We start from the raw sequence: 18,771 nt of genomic DNA on the forward strand, positions 1-18,771 counted from the left end.
AAAAAAATTATATTGCATGATGGTTTTATAAGAAATTTTTGTATAACCTCATTGTTTTGCAACAATTTTTGTATTACCCTAATGCAGTGGTTCACAACCAGGGATGCGAGATAACATTTCAGTTTGTTTTGTTTATATTAAAGGTACTGTCCTATATAGTGTTTATGTTTATATTAAGGGTACTGTCCTATATAGTGTTTATATTTTTATTAAGGGTACTGTCCTATATAGTGTTTATATTTTTATTAAGGGTACTGTCCTATATTGTGTTTATGTTTATATTAAGGGTACTGTCCTATATAGTGTTTATGTTTATATTAAAGGTACTGTCCTATATAGTGTTTATGTTTATATTAAGGGTACTGTCCTATATAGTGTTTATGTTTATATTAAGGGTACTGTCCTATATAGTGTTTATGTTTATATTAAGGGTTCTGTCCTATATATTCAAAAATTATGTTCGATTTTTATTTCTTATTTTCTTGTTACAGACGTAGCTTTTCACCTTGTTACGATAAACTATCGTTTCTACCGTCACCGGCGCAGACCGAAATCTTAATGTACAACTGTAAACAAAGAACAGACGAAACGTAAACGTGACCTCAATACTCGGCACAACTAATTAGGTTACGTTCGTGAACGCCGTCTTAAAGTGTCTATTGTTTATTTATGTTGCGTATTCACGTGATCGTGACTCCAGAAACTTCCAGAATTAATCCATGACGTAATGTGACGTATATTCGTGAATGTTCTAGAAAGTTTCGCAGAGTATATAAATCCATGCGTGATGCTATGGTAGTCAGTGCATTGTTGATTCTGTTTTCGTGCAAAAAACTTCATCATGTCAAAGAAAAGGAAATGGAATGATGATTATGTGAAGTTTGGTTTCACTTGCATCGGAACAACTGAGGATCTGCAAAAACCCCAGTGCATGTTTCGTGACGCTGTCCTTTTAAACGTAAATTTGAAGCCATCTAAGCTGCAGGAACACTTCAACAACCAACATGGTGGAGCAGCTGTTGCAGACCATGATGTTGAATCGTTCAAAGGTAGAAGAGCACGCTTTGATTCTCGAGCAACCCTTCCAAAATTAGGTTTTATATTTGCTGACAAACCACTGCTGATGGCTTCATACCATGTGGCGTGTAAAGCAGCCAAATCAAAGAAGCCCCATACAATTGCAAAAGAGGTGATAAAACCGTGTGCATTAGAAATTACAACAATTGTTTTGGGAAAAAGAAGCCTCAAACAAGCTTAAATTAATGCCATTATCAAATAACGTTATTCAAAACCGAATTGGTGATTTGAGTTCGGACATTTTGGACAAAGTTATCGCAGATATCAGAGCTAGTCCCTTGAAAATCTCTCTGCAATTGGACGAAACAACTGATGTTGCAGTCAACTCGTCACACTAGTGAGGTATGTCCATGATGGTGCCATAATGGAAGATTTCCTGTTCTGTGAAGATCTGAAAACAAAGATGTCTTCCAGTGTGTGAAGGACGTCTTTGTGAAATATGGTTTAGATATCCAAATTATTGGTTCTGTGTGTACTGACGGTGCCCCTGCTGTGCTAGGAAATAAATCAGGATTTTTTTTTCACTGATGAAACAAGAGATTCCGCACATGCAAGGTACTCACTGTTTTCTTCATCGACATGCTTTGGCATCAAAAACGTTGCCTCCAAAGTTAAAATAGGTCCTTGACACTTCTGTGAAGACCATCAACTGGATTAGGGGCGCGCTCTGAACCACCGCTTCTTCAAGTCGCTTTGTGAAGCTTTTGAAAGTGAGCATTCAGTTTTGCTTTTCCGCACAGAAGTCTGCTGGCTGTCACGTGGAAGAGCTTTAACGCGCTTCTTTGAACTGCGAGAAGAAGTCAAAACTTTTCTTAAGGAACGTGATCTGCCCGAAGAAATAGAATCACAAGAATTCAACCAAATACAACCTATTTGAGTGATATTTTCACTCGTGTGAATGACCTGAGTGTATCTTTTCAAGAGTAAAACATAAACATATTGAAATGCTGCGAAAAGTTAAATACTTTCAAAGAAAAGTTACATATTTGCTGTCGACGAGTTAAAAGAGGGAATCTTTAAAACATTCCATCACTTAAAGAAATGGTAGGTGAGGATGAGTCGATGTGTGTGTGAAGAAACTGTGGATCATTTGGAATCAAAGTCATTTGAACTGGAAACTTCTGAAGAATGGATTATGAATCCATACTCCTTCAATTTGGATAATATGTCGGATGATGAAGAACTGAAGGAAGATCTTATTGAACTGTGCACAAATCGAATTCTTGAAATGCAGTTTAAAAGCAAAACTTTGAAACAATATTGGTGTTCGACAATGGACATGTTTCCAAGACTTTGTGAAAAATCACTAAATGTGCTCATACCATTCGTGACGACATACTTATGAGAGTTTGGATTTACTGCCCTTTTGTCAATCAAGACAAAATCTATAAATCACTTGGGTGCACAGGTAGACTTGCAGATAGCTATCAGCAACAAAGTGCCACGCTTTGAAAAAACTCGTAAGAAATAAACAGGAACAAAAAAGTCATTAAATTTAAATTGACTTATGAACATTTCAAATTGAAAGAAATTTCATTTCATGCATGGATGAAAATGTATTTTTTGTAGACCATGTAGGGTTTATGCAACTTTTTTTTGTTGTAATATTTTTTTTCTTCAAGTGTTTCGTTTTTGTTTATATATTATTAAAAACTAATTATAAAAATTTGTTTTGGCCACCTTCACCTTTATTCTTAAATAAATAATTACTGTGAGGGGTGCGAGAATATATTAAAATTTGTTTAGGAGTGCGGAGCATAAAAAAGGTTGGGAACCACTACCCTAATGGTTTTATAACAATTTTTCGTATTACAATGTTAGTTTTATAAGCAGTTTTTGCAAGATATTATGGTTTCATAAAATATTTTTTATATTACATAATGGTTTTATAACAATTTTTTGTATTACGTAACGGTTTTTTTTTTAAATTTGTATCACATTCGTGGTTTTATTAGAAATGTTTATATTACAGAAATGGTCTTATAAAAAATTTTATATTACATGATGTAAGAATTATCTGTATTACATCATTGTTTTTTAACAATTTTTCTGTATTATAGTGATGGCCAAGCACGTAAGGCGTGTGATTCGTAATTCGCGGGTTCGCGCCCGCGTCGCGCTAAACATGCTCGCCCTCCCAGCCGTGGGGGCGTATATTGTGACGGTCAATCCCACTATTCGTTGGTAAAAGAGTAGCCCAAGAGTTAACGGTGGGTGGTGATGACTAGCTGCTTTCCCTCTAGTCTTACACTGCTAAATTAGAGACGGCTAGCACAGATAGCCCTCGAGTAGCTTTGTGCAAAATTCCAAAACAAGCAAACTGTATTATAGCGAGGTTTTGTAACAATTTTTGTATAATATGATGGTTTTATTAGAAGTTTTTTATATTACATAACGATTTTACGAAACAATTTTTGTATTACAGGGTTGGTTTTATAAGAAATTTTTAGTTTTACAGTGATGTTTGATAACATTTTTGTGTTACATCACAGTTTTATAACAAAAAAAATTTATATTACATAACGGTTTTATGAAACAATTTTCGTATTACAGGGTTGGTTTTGTAAGAAATTTTTAGTTTTACAGTGATGTTTGATAACATTTTTGTGTTACATCACAGCTTTATAACAAAAAAATTTATATTACATTATGGTTTTATAAAACATTTTTTGCTTTACAAGTTTTTGCATTACAGTGACAGTTTTATAAGAAATGATTGTATTACATCATGGTTTTAGTTTTAAAAAATTATATTACATCATGGTTTTATAACAATTTTTTTCTATTATCCTGATGGCTCTATAACAATTTCTTTTATTACAGTGATGATTTTATCAGAAATGTTTGGATTTTTGTATTAACGTCTAGGTTTTATAACAATTTTATCTATACATAACGGTTTTACAAAAAAAAATGTGTATTATAGTGATGGTTTTATAACAATTTTTTTTATATTACATGATGGTTTTATAACAATTTTTTTTTATATTACATGATGGTTTTATACGAAATTTTTGTACTACCTTTATGGTTTTATAAGAAATTTGTGCATTACAATAATGGTTCTATAACAATTTTTTTATATTATATTTGTTTTTGAATTTCGCGCAAAGCTACTCAAGGGCTATCTTCGCTAGCCGTCTCTAAGTTAGCAGTGTAAGACTAGAGGGAAGGCAGCTAGTCATCACCACCCACCGCCAACTCTTGGGCTACTCTTTTACCAACGAATAGTGGGATTGACCGTCACATTACAATGCCCCCACGACTGGGAGGGCGAGCATGTTTGGTGCGACCGGGATTCGAACCCGCGACTCTCGGTTTAGAAGTCGAACGCATTAACACGGTTGGCCATGCCGGGCCTTATATTATATGACGATTATATAAATTCTTTTATTACGTGATGATCTTAGAAAAACATTTCGTATTAGCTGTTTTATAACAATTTTTTTACTACATGATAGATTTATAAGGAATTTTGCTGTTGCAGCGATGGTTTTATCATAAATTTTGGTGTCACAATGATTGTTTTGTAACAATTTTCTGTATTACATGACGGTTCTATAAAAAATTTGTAATACAGTAATGCTTTTATAACAATTTTTGTATTTCCCTGATGGTTTTTAAGAATTTTTTGTAATATATGATGGTTTTATAAAAAAAAAATGTATTACAGTAGTGGTTTTACATCAAACTTCGGTATTACAACGATGATGTTATAAATATTTTTTGTATTACATGACGGTTTTATAAAAAAAATATATTGTATGATAGTTTTATAGCAAAATTTTGTTATAAAACCATCACTGTAAAATAATTTTTATATTACATCATGGTTTTATGACAATTTTTTGTATTACACGACGGTTTTATAAAAAATGTTTGTAAAACAGTGATGGTTCTGATAAAAAATTTCTGTATTACACTATGGTTTTACAATTATTTTTCGTATTACCCTGATAGTTTTGTAACAATTCTTTGTATTAAATAGTGGTTTTATAAGAAATTTGAATATTGCGATGATGGTTTTATAAGAAATATTTGTGTTACATAATTGTTTTATAACAAGTTTTCGAATTAAAGTTATGGCTTTTTAATACGGTTCTATTTTACGGTAATAGTTGTGTAACAAATATCTCTATCATAGTGATCGTTTTCGTGAATATTTCCTAAGAATAATGAAAACTATTGAAATCGCTTGTGTTTTGACCACTGTTAGCAAATGCAACTGAAACTAAAACAGTTATTTTCCTAATAACTAATTAACTAGAAAGATCAGTGACATCTACTTATGTAAAGATTCTGTGTCATAAACACTATAATCATACGTAATATATATAGTTAACTCTTATAACCAGTGTCGCTTACTCTCACCTTAATGTATAATTACACATCATTTGTCTTCTCACAATGTTGAATACGTTTCACTAAAATTATTTTGAATAAGTCAGTCTTGTGACGATCACAGCTAATTTTAAGGCGCGATAAAACGGGATGTATCAAAACTAAATTTATGTATAGATTATGCGATGTTACCTAAAATTAATCCCTTTCGAGATGACTATAAATCGATTCTTTACAAGATGTAATATTGATACCATCATGTCATGAAAATGCATTTACGTCGGGGATTTAGATCTTTTGAGAACAGGATATCCCTCATTATTAATGGCGTTGTGAAAAAGGTAAATGAATATGAATCAACTTTGGAAGCCAGGACCACTGAGAAAGAGACCTTAAGAATGCATTGCCCCAGGTGGTAAGAATGTTGCATGTTGTAACAGACGCAAACTCACAAATATAAATACCAGTAACCAAAGCCACCTACGTGCCCAACTTAAAGGGTTTGTTTTGTTTTGAATTTCCCACAAAGCTGCATGAGGGTTATCTGTACTAGCTATCAAAATTTAACAGTGTAAGACTAGAATTAAGTCATCACCGCACACTGCTCATTCTTGAGCTACTCTTTTACCAACGAATAATGGGACTGGCAGTCACATTATAACGCCCCCACGACTGAAAGTGCGAGCATGTTTGTTGTGACGGCGAACTTCAAGAGAAAGCAACATAGTTCACGTTTAAACAAGTTGCTTGCACTGTATATCCACTTAACAATCACATACCTCAAGCAGCTTGAAATTGAAATTGATAGTCATGCTTGCAATTCAATATAAAGGTATACCAGTCAAGACACCTATGGATTTCTGCACAATTGGACTGTTGAAGTGGGTATTGAGAAAACTGTCATTCTCGCATACTTTGTGGATTTAAAATAACTTGCAAGGAGTGGTGGTATGGTTTGACCATGACATCCTTTATACAGACCCTTTTGCAATAGAAAGTATGCTGCTAGGTTATTGTCAAAATGCACATTTGTCAGACAGAACATGACCGGACGTGGCTACAGGGATTGTAATAACATGCTGCATCTCCAAACTCGTTTTAGCATAACGTACTCATGTTAAGCCTTACCAAGTGACGTATAAATTGTGTGCTTGTTAAAGTTTTGTAAACTCACAATTATATAGTCCTCAGTTGACATTTCCACAACAAAGAAGTGATCAAATAGAATTTTCAATGACTGATTGATCAATATGTTACTTGGTCGTGAATGTTTAGTACTTTCACACACATACACACACACACCACTGTCCTATTTACCATCCATATGCTCGTTATACAAAGAAAGGCCTTCTAATTCTGCCACTAGGGGTTAAAAAGATAGAAGAACTGTCCTGTCCAAAGGAAAACACCAATATCTTATCTCGGAACTGTCCCTTGAGGCTGACAAAAACCTCTGATGAAACACCTCTTGTGAGTACGACTCGAGCATTTTGAATAGTAGCTTAACGTCTGGCGCCGACTGGAGTCATTAAACGAGGCTGTCACAAACATACGATAAGCTGAAGCGAGGGCTGTGTTTACTCAAAAAAAGTGCTGTTAAGAAAAAACTAATTTCATCGTTGCACATTCCACCATATTCAACTCCCAATGTAAAGCGGGTTCAAATAATTACGAATTGAATCTCCTAAGTCTATGTTTCAAAATAGTTGATTTTCGTATAAACGCTTTTTAGATCCTAAAACCCTTAGTTGTTTCATCTTCCCATCTCTTTTTCGTTTTTAAATTAAAGAAAAAACCCATCAATAAATAATTTTTTGAAAAAAAATAAAGTCTAAAGGTAATTGATGTTCTAATTGTGATGTAAATATTTTCACCTCGAATTTCGTTGTTTTCCATACATCCATTTGACTAACGAATAACGAACGGTTTAGGCGTCGAAAGTTGACAATATAAACAAAAAGCCAGTAGGCATAAGGAACGTCATGAAATATATTGTTAATCTAGAAATCAGACAAGTGTAATAAGTAGCATTTCGGATTTTGTTTCCCACAAGTCACTGCTTTAATAAACATTTCATTCGACATCAATGTCGATGAGGCAAGATGTTCTATGAAACGCTATTGAAACGTGTAGCATAACACATTATATATATATTTTAAAACATCTATAATTTGTTGTTCTAACATTTCTTAAGCCTAGAGGTTCCTAATATTTCGCTGGCTTTCGGTGACTAAACCTATTAAGTATTATACTGCATGCATATAATAATGAATGTTCATAGTTTGTTTTTTTCTTATTGTCCATCCCAACTGATTAATTCTAGTATCGAATAAAACCCTTATTAAATCAGTGACTTATGGAAAGCAAAATATAAAATGTTCTTTATTAAAATTACTTTCATATCGAACTGCAATGTATAAATTACGAATAATGTATAAGGGGAATCCACAGTTAACTAGCCGTTATAAAATATAATAAATAGTTTTTATTGTCTAGTCACATTTATGTTATCAACATATTCTAATATTTTTTTCAACGTACATTTACATATTTCGCACTCTCTACAAAGAAAAGCGTATAAATATATCTTAGAGACTTAGATAAAGGCCAGATACGGTAACCATGATTATAGCATTATAAGTCTGTGAATCAACCGTTAACTCTCCGAGGAACAAACCAAACTAAATAAGATTTATAAAAAGTGAGTTGTAGAGAAAGTATGTAACATAACGCTAAAAACGAGCAAACTCATTTGGGCAAACATATGAGCAACGATTAACGTACTGTTAGTTGCAAGAAAAATCCTAAATTTTGTCAACTAATTCTGAAATTTAAATTTAGAACAAAAAAAAAGGATAAATTACATGCGAAACAACAGGTCTTAAAACTCAGAATACATTTTTTTAGTTAAAATACAGAGGAATGTTATTTACATACATTACAATCAGACCAAATTTGACGATTATAACAGCTATCTTAACATACTTACAAATTACGAGGCACTACGACTGTGTTCTTTCGTTTCATATATATTTTTACAATTTATGTAAACTTTAACTTCCAAAAGTTTTAGTTTTTATATTTTTATAACATTATCGAAACAGTCTTCATCAAACGGAAGTGACGTTTTCATGTTTACTTTTCGTTTTTTTCGGTCTTTCAAACTCAATCAACTGTTTCTCTTGATCCAAAATGAAATGATAACAAGGTGATGTCTGTTTTTTATTGCCAGTCCTAAACCGTCTCCAGGCCTTCTTCCATATGTGCTTGGGCATCTTGCTCGACCATATCCACAGTCCAGTTGTGATGCCTACTACAAGAGACATGAAAATCTTTAAAGTAAATATCTCCACGTTTGGTCGTGAAGTGAACTCTGAGGACATCCACCTATTTCGATAGGCGTATTCGTAAAAATTGGCCGCAAGAACGCATGTCGCTGGCACGGTAAAAAGAAGAGCGAATATCCCCACCCGGACAGTCAAAAGTTCCAGTTTTTCATTTTTGTTCGAAATATGCAATGATGATTCCTGATGACTCCTGAAGTAAAACATGGCGGCTAGACCAAGTACGAGAAAAAAAATTCCGAGCAATAGGTAAATTAAAGCCGGAATAATGACGAATCCTAGCAAAGTCTTTTCACTTTGGTTACCCACATAGCATGTGCCAGTTAATTCGTCGGCATCCACAACGCGCAGTATCAGGATGGCGATGGTCTGAAATGATGGTAAGGCCCAAGCTGCCATGTGAAAATATGTGCACCGTCTCATGATGGCGTCGTGAGTCCACTGTAGTCCCGCAGCTAGAAACCAAGTAAAGGTTAAAACAAGCCACCAGACGGCACTGGCCATGCTGGAAAAGTACAACAACGTGAAGACGATGGTACAATTAATGTTATCCAGCCCTTCTTGGATGAGAATAGAAACCTCATGTTGACTGTCCATGTAACAGGACACTTCTGTCCGGCCAGCAATAAGCCGTATAAAGTATGCGATGCTATAGACGTTGTAACTAGCACTCAAAAACAGTATGGCTCTCTCGGGGTAGCGGGATTTGTTGGTGTCGGCCAAGAAGGTTAAGACAGAGAACAGAGTAGAAGCAAAACACCCACTAGCCCATACAGTTACCCAATTTTCTGCAAACTTCTTGTTGTCTGTGCTGAAGAGAACATCAGAGGAGCATCTGTGGGCGCAGCGACGAGTTTGATTGATAAAGAAAAAGTGTTGGGAATGTTTATATCTCTCGCATAATCCAAAATGGTGGCTATTTTGAGGGAAGGGAGGTCTTGGTGGTAATGTTATCCTCGTAATTAGCTCGCTTCTCCGGTCGTATTTGTGATGGTAGCCACTTTGCTCGTATTCCTTAGGCTTAGGACCATCCATACACATGTGGTGTTGGTTATTTTGTGGAGGAAACTTGGAACAGTTGAGAGCGACCGGCCAATGGAACCCAAAGTTTTCTAAAACCTTAAGGCAACGTGATTTAACACTCTCACACAGAGGTTGACAGGGTCCGATGGGCTGAGGCACTTTGTCCGTGCACATTGGTACATATACGGAGCACAAGAAGAAAGTTAGCTGAGATGAGCAGTTGTATTGGATAAGAGGGAAGAAGGTCTGAAGTTGCATCTCTGCTTCCTGTTGGAGTTCGTTCCCTACTAGGTTCGGCATCCCTGTAACATTGTAACCCTGACCACGACAACGGTCAATGCGGATAGGTTCGCACGAGCGAAGAGGCTCAGACGATTTCACTAAATGAAACAAATCCAGATACACTGCAAGGTGAAAAAACCAAAATGACAGATGTAAGAACCAGAGGAGCATGGTGATAGGCCTCTACTGTCGAGTGCTCGCAAAACGATGTGAACACAAATAATGCTATCAATACGAGAATATTTTGTCACATTTACCCGTATTTTAAGACAATTGTGGTAATGTTGGAAAACAATCTTTTAAAACATAATTATTTAACTTAATCTTCTGGCTAATAAACTCACTTTCATTCACCATCAAACTTCTTAAACAAACTCGCTACGTCTGCAGAATTACTTATCTCCAGTTCACTCACCACGCGTATTCGCGTGACTCAGGCGTCTACTACGTGCCCTTCTACCTCGTGCAATAGACGTGATTGTCTTCAGCCAATCAGTGGAGTCAAAACATTTGTATTACTACGCCCTCTGACGTACAAAAACCAGTTCCATTGGTGAAGTTGAATAGGCTTTCATATTACAGATAGGAAGTGTTGCAGCTGAAGTACCTTATATATTTACACTGTGCCTACATTTCATTCAACTCATTTTCTTTCGCAGTTCATAGTTTGCGATAACTACTATACATTGAAAATAGTTAATATGCGATTTCAAACTATATAGAAATTAATTCACTGTTATTTCAGAAATACGACACACACACACACAAAACATGACATAAAACTAACATTGTGGAAATGCAAAAAGAAACCCTAAAATATTCGAATATTTTGTATAGGTGGATTCTTTATCGTATGAAAGGTGTGACTTACCAGAAAAAATAATCATTGAACTATTTCAGATTTCACAGATCTTGTTGTTTTGTTTTAATTTCGTACAAAGATACACGAGGGCTATCTGTGATAGCAATCCCTAATTTAGCAGTGTAAGACTAGAGGGAAGGCAGCTAGTCATCACCACCCACCGCCAACTCTTGGGATACTCTTTTACCAACGAATAGTGGGATTGACCGTTACATTATAACGCCCCCACGGCTGAAAGGGCGAGCATGTTTAGCGCGACGGGGATGCGAACCCGCGACCCTCATATTACGAGTCGCACGCTTGGCCATGCCGGACCATTTCCACAGATCTAAACACGTCGCTGAACACGCTTGGCCTTATTATTCAAGAAGCCATTATTCTTTCTCTTTTTTTATTGATAAAGAGATGGTGTTGACGATCTACCTTCACTCTAGTCTGTCATTTGTAGATCAGAGCCAACTATTATGAAATTCAATAAACAAACAAGTTAACCAACATTCTTTAATAAACACTGGGAGATAAACAGTGTGTGTGTGTGTTTTCTTTTATTAAGCCACTTCGGGGTATCTGCTGAGTCCACCGAGGGGAATCGAACCTCATGAGTTTAAAGTTGTAAATCAGTAGGCTTACCGCTGTACCAGCGAAAGTCGGAAGACAAACTAAAAATTAATATAGAAAATATTTGATTAAATATACTTATAGAAATCAAACTAAATCAGGAATTTGTTAACAGAAATTACTATACGGGCCCTGTCTCCAGTGTTTCTAATTACAACAAAACAACCGAAAACTTGAAATACTCTATCGGAGTTAAACTTCCGTTTTATTTATTCCAAAGTATGTGCACTCATGTTCCTGCCAGAATTACGTACTTTTAAAAAGGTACATTTTAATTTCACGCGAAATTCCTCGAGAACTATCGTCGACTTTAATTTTCGAGTCAACACAGTCAAATCTTTTCCTACTCTCGACCAACGAACAATGGGATTATATTCTGGAACAGGATTCGATCCCGAAAGTTAAATGCCGCAACCACCAGATTGTGTCCAACCTCCTAAGACAAGACCTGCTTCTTTGAATTTAAGCACAAACCTCCACAAAGCGCTATCTATGATTTTTCCACCACTAGTATCGAAACCCGATCTCTAGCGCTGTGCCACTAGGGGCGCTATGGTAATAGAAACAATTTTGCTTGTTTGTTTTTAAATTTCGCGTAAAGCTACACGAGGGTTATCTGCGCTAGCCGTCCCTAATTTAGCAGTGTAAGACTAGAGGGAAGGCAGCTAGTCATCACCACCCACCGCCAACTCTTGGGCTACTCTTTTACCAACGAATGGTAGGGTTGATCATCACATTATAACGCCTCCACGGCTAAACGAACGAGCATGTTTGGTGTGACCCTCAGATTACAAGTCAAGTGCCTTAACCACTTGGCCATGCCTGGCCAATAGAAATAAAGTAAAAACAGGTTCATTTTACTATTTGAGATGTTCATCAAAATTGTGGTCTTGAATGAGACAGTCAGTTTTGAGCTTAAAAGAAAGGATAATAAACTTTAGTTTTGCTTATAGTTTTATATGAACATTAGAGATGTTTATTGGTACTGATATCGTTAAATAGTGATTGGTTTTATCTTGTCTAACAGTTTATTATCAACTGACACATTACACGATGTAATACAATTTTTACTTTTTCTTGTTCCTGGTCAGAAAGTGTTATTTCTCAATTGTTTATGCCTAAAGTAAATGGAAAAGACCCATTTTTCTCTTCAAACTTTGCTTTTGTGACCAAAGAGCGTATAACGAAAACATGACGGGAGACTATATTTGGGGGTTTGATACGTGAAAGTGATTTACATTACAGTCGCAAATCTCGAAAAACTACTCACTTCTAAACATTTTTGTATAACTTTAGTACAAATAGATGTAGATCTTGATTCATATGTTGTTTTACTCAGACCTTATGTAAATGAAAATGTGCAAATTTGCTCGTTTTTACATAAAAAATATGTTAATTGCTAAATTTCATTATCCAGGTCACAAAAGCAGAGTTTGAAGGGAATAATGGTCATTTTCTGTACTTTTACAACATAAGCAATTAAGAAATAACACATACTATCCAGGAACAAAACTTGTGTTACTTAGTGTTATTATTAAAATATAGACTTTAGCACCGTACGTCTAACTTACAACGAGTTAAATTATTTGTGGATAAATGTTAAAAGTTTGAAATATTGTCGTTAACAGATAACGTGTAAATTATATAAACTTTATCAGTTGCTCACGTGTCATTTTATCACAGCCTTAAGACTTGTTTATTAGTGATGTAATATAGTGAGTTATAAGACAACAATTATGTTAAAATATAAGCTATAACACACACACACACACACACACTGTTCAATGCACGTGTGACAGGTTTTAACCACGGACATCTTTTGTTGCTGCCCATGGTAAGCAGACAGGTCAACAATGTTATTAAACATTTCTTTACTCTGTAATTACGCATCGCAGTCCATAATCATCAACTTTTCTCCAGCTAGGATCTTGTCATACAAGACACATACTTCCACGTTCCTTTCACTCTCGAGCTCCTAAAACCAGACCCGGTAGTTCACACGTACTGGGTACTTGTTTATCTGGCTGATCATCAATAGAAACTAGCTCTGAGCTGCCATCTATCGTCCAAATGTAAAACAAGACTATGAAATAATTTTCATCTGCTCAATTAGGGTACACCTGACGCTTTCAACGTGATATCTATGGATCAATAGCAACAAAGTTTCAAGACGTAGCATGGGCTGGTGGTTAGTACACTAGATTCGCAATCTCAAAGTCTCTAGTATCCTGGTGTCCTGGCGATATCGTTCTCTGTCGCTTAAGGGTAAATCTATCGTGGTGAATGCCTTGGTGGCGTCAGTTTTGTGGTATCAATGGATATTGCACATCCTCCCATTGCCACAGCAGTTTGAAGCTCGGTTTCGTCAATGTGTATTAGATTTCGTGTAACGGGGTGGTATTCACAAGGTTGCGTATTGGATCTTTACAAGAAGTTTGCGAGTGAGGGTATCAATTCGGTAGATATACACGTTCGTAAACTTGCTTTTCGCTTGAAATTGCTGCAGAGATGTTTGGATGGTTCTTGTCCGTCGTATTTGTGGCAACTTCTTTTTGGATTTTTCTCTTGTTATGGTGAACTCGCATTGGGATTTCGGGCTCTTCAACGCCGGATTTTGCCGAGGAATGTGAAGGTCTTACCAATGTTTATTCAGGATATGTTTCATGCATGGAAGGTACTACTTGGGGATAAAGGGTTTGTCCCTGTTCCTCTTTCATCACATGTTTCCGACGAACCATTGTTTCTAAATCTTGTTCTTGTTGATGCTCGGTCACACACGTTTTATTTTCCTGAATTTATTAAAGCAGGATTGGTTCTTGTGCGACACGTATTGTATGAAGTGCTCCCAGGATTTCTCCCTGTGGAGACAGTTGTTGAAATGTGTATTGATGTCGATATGTCGTAGAATGTCAATATCATTGTTTCACATCTCACTTCCTTGACGGTTGCATTGCCTGAAGATTGGCTGGCACTCATGTCTACTCACCCAGCTCCACTGTCCTCGACACAGCATGAAATAGACTTGTACTTTGTGGACTCTTCTGATCAACGGGTCTACTTTAGGGGATTAACTCTGAAGCAGTTGTTTTGTTATTTGAATTGTTCACTTGCTCATCATGTCTCTGCTCCATCTTTTTGGGGGAATATTGTTCCTCCACACGATTGGAAACTCATTCGCAAATCTACCTTTTCATCATTTGTGGGTTTTGATGTATGTACCGTGGAGTATTTGTTATGGTTGCGAGCGGTGACTACTAGTGTTAAGTTGGTACATATGGATAGGCATCCCACGTTTTGTGCACTAACGCGGGAAACCATTGACCATCTGTTTTTCATGTGTGCTTCTGTCCAGCCCTTGTGGTCCTATGTGATATGCTTTACTGGAATTTTAGTTTGGATGTCCTATCTCCAACTGGGTTTGGAGAAGATGCCAGTTAGTGGGATCTCATCCTCTCTTACCTGGTCGGTGTTTAAATATTTTTCGCTTATTAACTAGTTTTGCACGGCTTGTTATCCAATCTGCGAGGTCTGTTCAGTTAGCACGCAATCGCAAACTTCATTTAATTTCGTTCTATAAAGTGCGTTTACGCAAACATATACATTTACATTATCATAGATGTGTGTTACATGACTCATTAAGTGTCTTTTATTCATTGTATCACTATAACGGTAGGTTGGTTACAAAGGGAGTACACGGATACCTGTCATGTGCTTTGTTAAGATAAGATGTGTTCTTTTCTACAATTGAGTTTTATTTTTTTTATCACAGGGTTCCATTCTTTTCTTTGTTTTATTAATGTTTTTGGTGTATTAATACTTACTGGTAATTATCACTTCTTTTATATTTTTTAACACATTTTACACCTTTCGTTGTAATTTTTTAGCAAGGTATCTTGCAATGTTTTTTTTTCTTTTCCATATTCTAATTACTTAACTAGTGTTTCATTTATTGTATCACTATAATGGTAGTAACAAAGATACCTGTTATGTACTTTGTTAAGATGAAGTGTATTCTTTTCTACAGGTTTTCTTTTTTTATCACAAGTGTTAGCTTTGTTTTATTAATGTTTTTGGTGTATTTTGAAAGAGATACTTACCGCTAACTATTACTTCTTTTATATTTTCCAACACATTTTATACCTCTTGTTGTAATTTTTAACAAGGTGGTATCTTGTAATGTTTTCTTTCCATATGCTAATTATTTAACTAGTGTTTTATTTCATGTATTTTTGTTTATACCCCCTCTTTGAGGTGGGATGAATAGAGAAAAAAAAAACAACTAGATTCGCAATCTGTAATTTCAAGTTTGAATCCCGTTACTCAGTGTGCTTGCCATTTTAGCAGTTAAAATATTACGTGAGTACGAAATTCAACAAACAAACCCACATGTATGTTCACTACGGATCTTTATATCCGCACCATACAATTCAGTTGCTTTCATACTCTATATTTCTAACAATTCGAGAATTTTGCAGTGGAGAAAGAAGAACCTTTGGTTATTTTGTCTTATTAAGTAGCTTTATTTTTATCTATATATAAATTTTAGTGAAAATGAATACATTTTAATGAAGTTAAGTAAACAAAAATCGCAAAGAAGGGCTGCATTAAAAACAGTAAATCCAAACCTCTAATTATTATATTAGTTATAACTTAAAAAACAAACCGAAACAAGAATAAATTAAACAAAAAACGCTGCACTAATTGAATACAAATTATAATGTGGGATTATATAATGTACCCTAGGTTTTGGAGATGACTGTGGAGGTAAGATCCACATTACGGTGGGGATACACGTATATCAGTCCTAAGCTCCATTCGCCAATCTCACATATGAAATAAAAGAGTAGCAACAGATACAAAAATATAAATTAGGAGAGCGAGATTGGGTGCTCAGGCCCACAACGTCCCACATCTATATCACCCTTCACTGCCTGCAAACAGTTGTGAGAAGGTGACTGATTTCCCAAATAAAGAAGAACAAATTAATTGAAATAAAAATAAGAAAAAGAAAACAAGCAACCATTTGGGGGTACGTAAGTTGAAAACTTATCTACTGAAGTTAACATTCCAGCCCACAATATGGTATAAAAACACTAACTGATAACACAGAAAACTAACTACTCTCATAATTATTGCATTTTGAGCAAATATTAATAGATGCTGTAAATTTTTTTAAAAATTTGAAACAGTTTAGCAGTGTATAAGAGCAGAACTTTCAGGTTTTAATTTGTTTGTTTGTTTTTTAATTTCGCACAAAGCTACTCGAGGGCTATCTGTGCTAGCCGTCCCTAATTTAGCAGTGTAAGACTAGAGGGAAGGAAATTAGTCATCACCACCCACCGCCAACTCTTGGGCTACTCTTTTAGCAATGAATAGTGGGATTGATCGTCACATTATAACGCCTCCACGACTTAAAGGGCGAACATGTTTGGCGCGAAGGGGATGCGAACCACTCGACTCTCAGGTTACGAGTGGCACGCCTCAGCACGCTTGACCATGCCTGGCCTCAGGTTTTAATATAAGACAAAATAATGTTTCTTTTGGTCTAGTAATATCATTCTGAGTTGCCATAAACGGGGATTTAAGACGGAATCTGATAATTACCTTAAAAATAAAGAGTGGATTCAATTTTTTTTACTTTTCTCAAGGTTAATAGTGTGCAAGCTAGTGCAGTCTAGTATCATTTCACGATTCTCACTGTTAGCCAATCAACACTACCCAACTGCCAACTCTTGGACTGTATTTTACCAACGAATAATAGGATTGAAAGTCACATTATAATGCACCTACGGCTGAAAGGGCAAACATGTTTGGTAATGAAATTCGAATCACCTACCAGCAGGTTACGAGTGGAGCACTCAAACCGTTGGGTGATGTCAGGCTGTATCGGGTGATTATAATAAACGTACATAGTATACATTTGAAAGTAATCTTTCTTTCATCTTCATTACCAATCAAAAATATTTATAACACGCGTAGGAACATTTTGGGTTAAAATTTTCAATAAGTCCATATGGCCTATGGCAGCAGACAATAATAGTAGTAATCATCTAAGAAATATGAACATCTGTTGTGGTTAAAATTATGCATGATAACTATAATTATACATTATGTATGATAAATATAATTATACATTATGTATGATAACTATAATTACACATTATACATGTTAACTATAATTATACATTATACATGATAACTATAATTATACATTATGTATGATAAATATAATTATACATTATGTATGATAAATATAATTATACATTATGTATGATAAATATAATTATACATTATGTATGATAAATATAATTATACATTATACATGATAACTATAATTATACATTATACATGTTAACTATAATTATACATTATACATGATAACTATAATTATACATTATACATGTTAACTATAATTATACATTATACATGATAACTATAATTATACATTATACATGATAACTATAATTATACATTATACATGATAACTATAATTATACATGATAACTATAATTATACATTATACATGATAACTATAATTAGACATTATACATGATAATTATAATTATACATTATGTATGATAAATATAATTATACATTATACATGATAACTATAATTATACATTATACATGATAACTATAATTATACATTATACATGATAACTATAATTACACATTATACATGATAAATATAATTATACATTATACATGATAAATATAATTATACATTATACATGATAAGTATAATTATACATTATACATGATAACCATAATTATACATTATACATGATAACTATAATTATACATTATACATGATAAGTATAATTATACATTATGCATGATAACTATAATTATACATTATACACGATAATTATAATTATACATTATGTATGATAAATATAATTACACATTATACATGATAACTATAATTACACATTATACATGATAACTATAATTATACATTATGTATGATAACTATAATTACACATTATACATGATAACTATAATTACACATTATACATGATAACTATAATTATACATTATACATGATAACTATAATTACACATTATACATGATAACTATAATTATACATTATACATGATAACTATAATTACACATTATGCATGATAACTATAATTATACATTATGCATGATAACTATAATTACACATTATACATGATAACTATAATTACACATTATACATGATAAATATAATTATACATTATA

General features: G+C 34.4%; 1 pseudogene across 1 annotated transcript; it reads right to left on the minus strand.

The window, feature by feature from the left end:
• Window positions 1-7,880: 7,880 nt before the first annotated feature.
• On the minus strand, window positions 7,881-10,533 carry LOC143250412 (frizzled-4 pseudogene; annotated as a pseudogene). The gene has a single exon (XR_013028175.1). The product of XR_013028175.1 is annotated as a frizzled-4 pseudogene (transcript).
• Window positions 10,534-18,771: the final 8,238 nt, after the last annotated feature.

Source organism: Tachypleus tridentatus, chromosome 5 (genome assembly GCF_004210375.1).
Source record: "Tachypleus tridentatus isolate NWPU-2018 chromosome 5, ASM421037v1, whole genome shotgun sequence".
Classification (NCBI taxonomy): domain Eukaryota; kingdom Metazoa; phylum Arthropoda; class Merostomata; order Xiphosura; family Limulidae; genus Tachypleus; species Tachypleus tridentatus.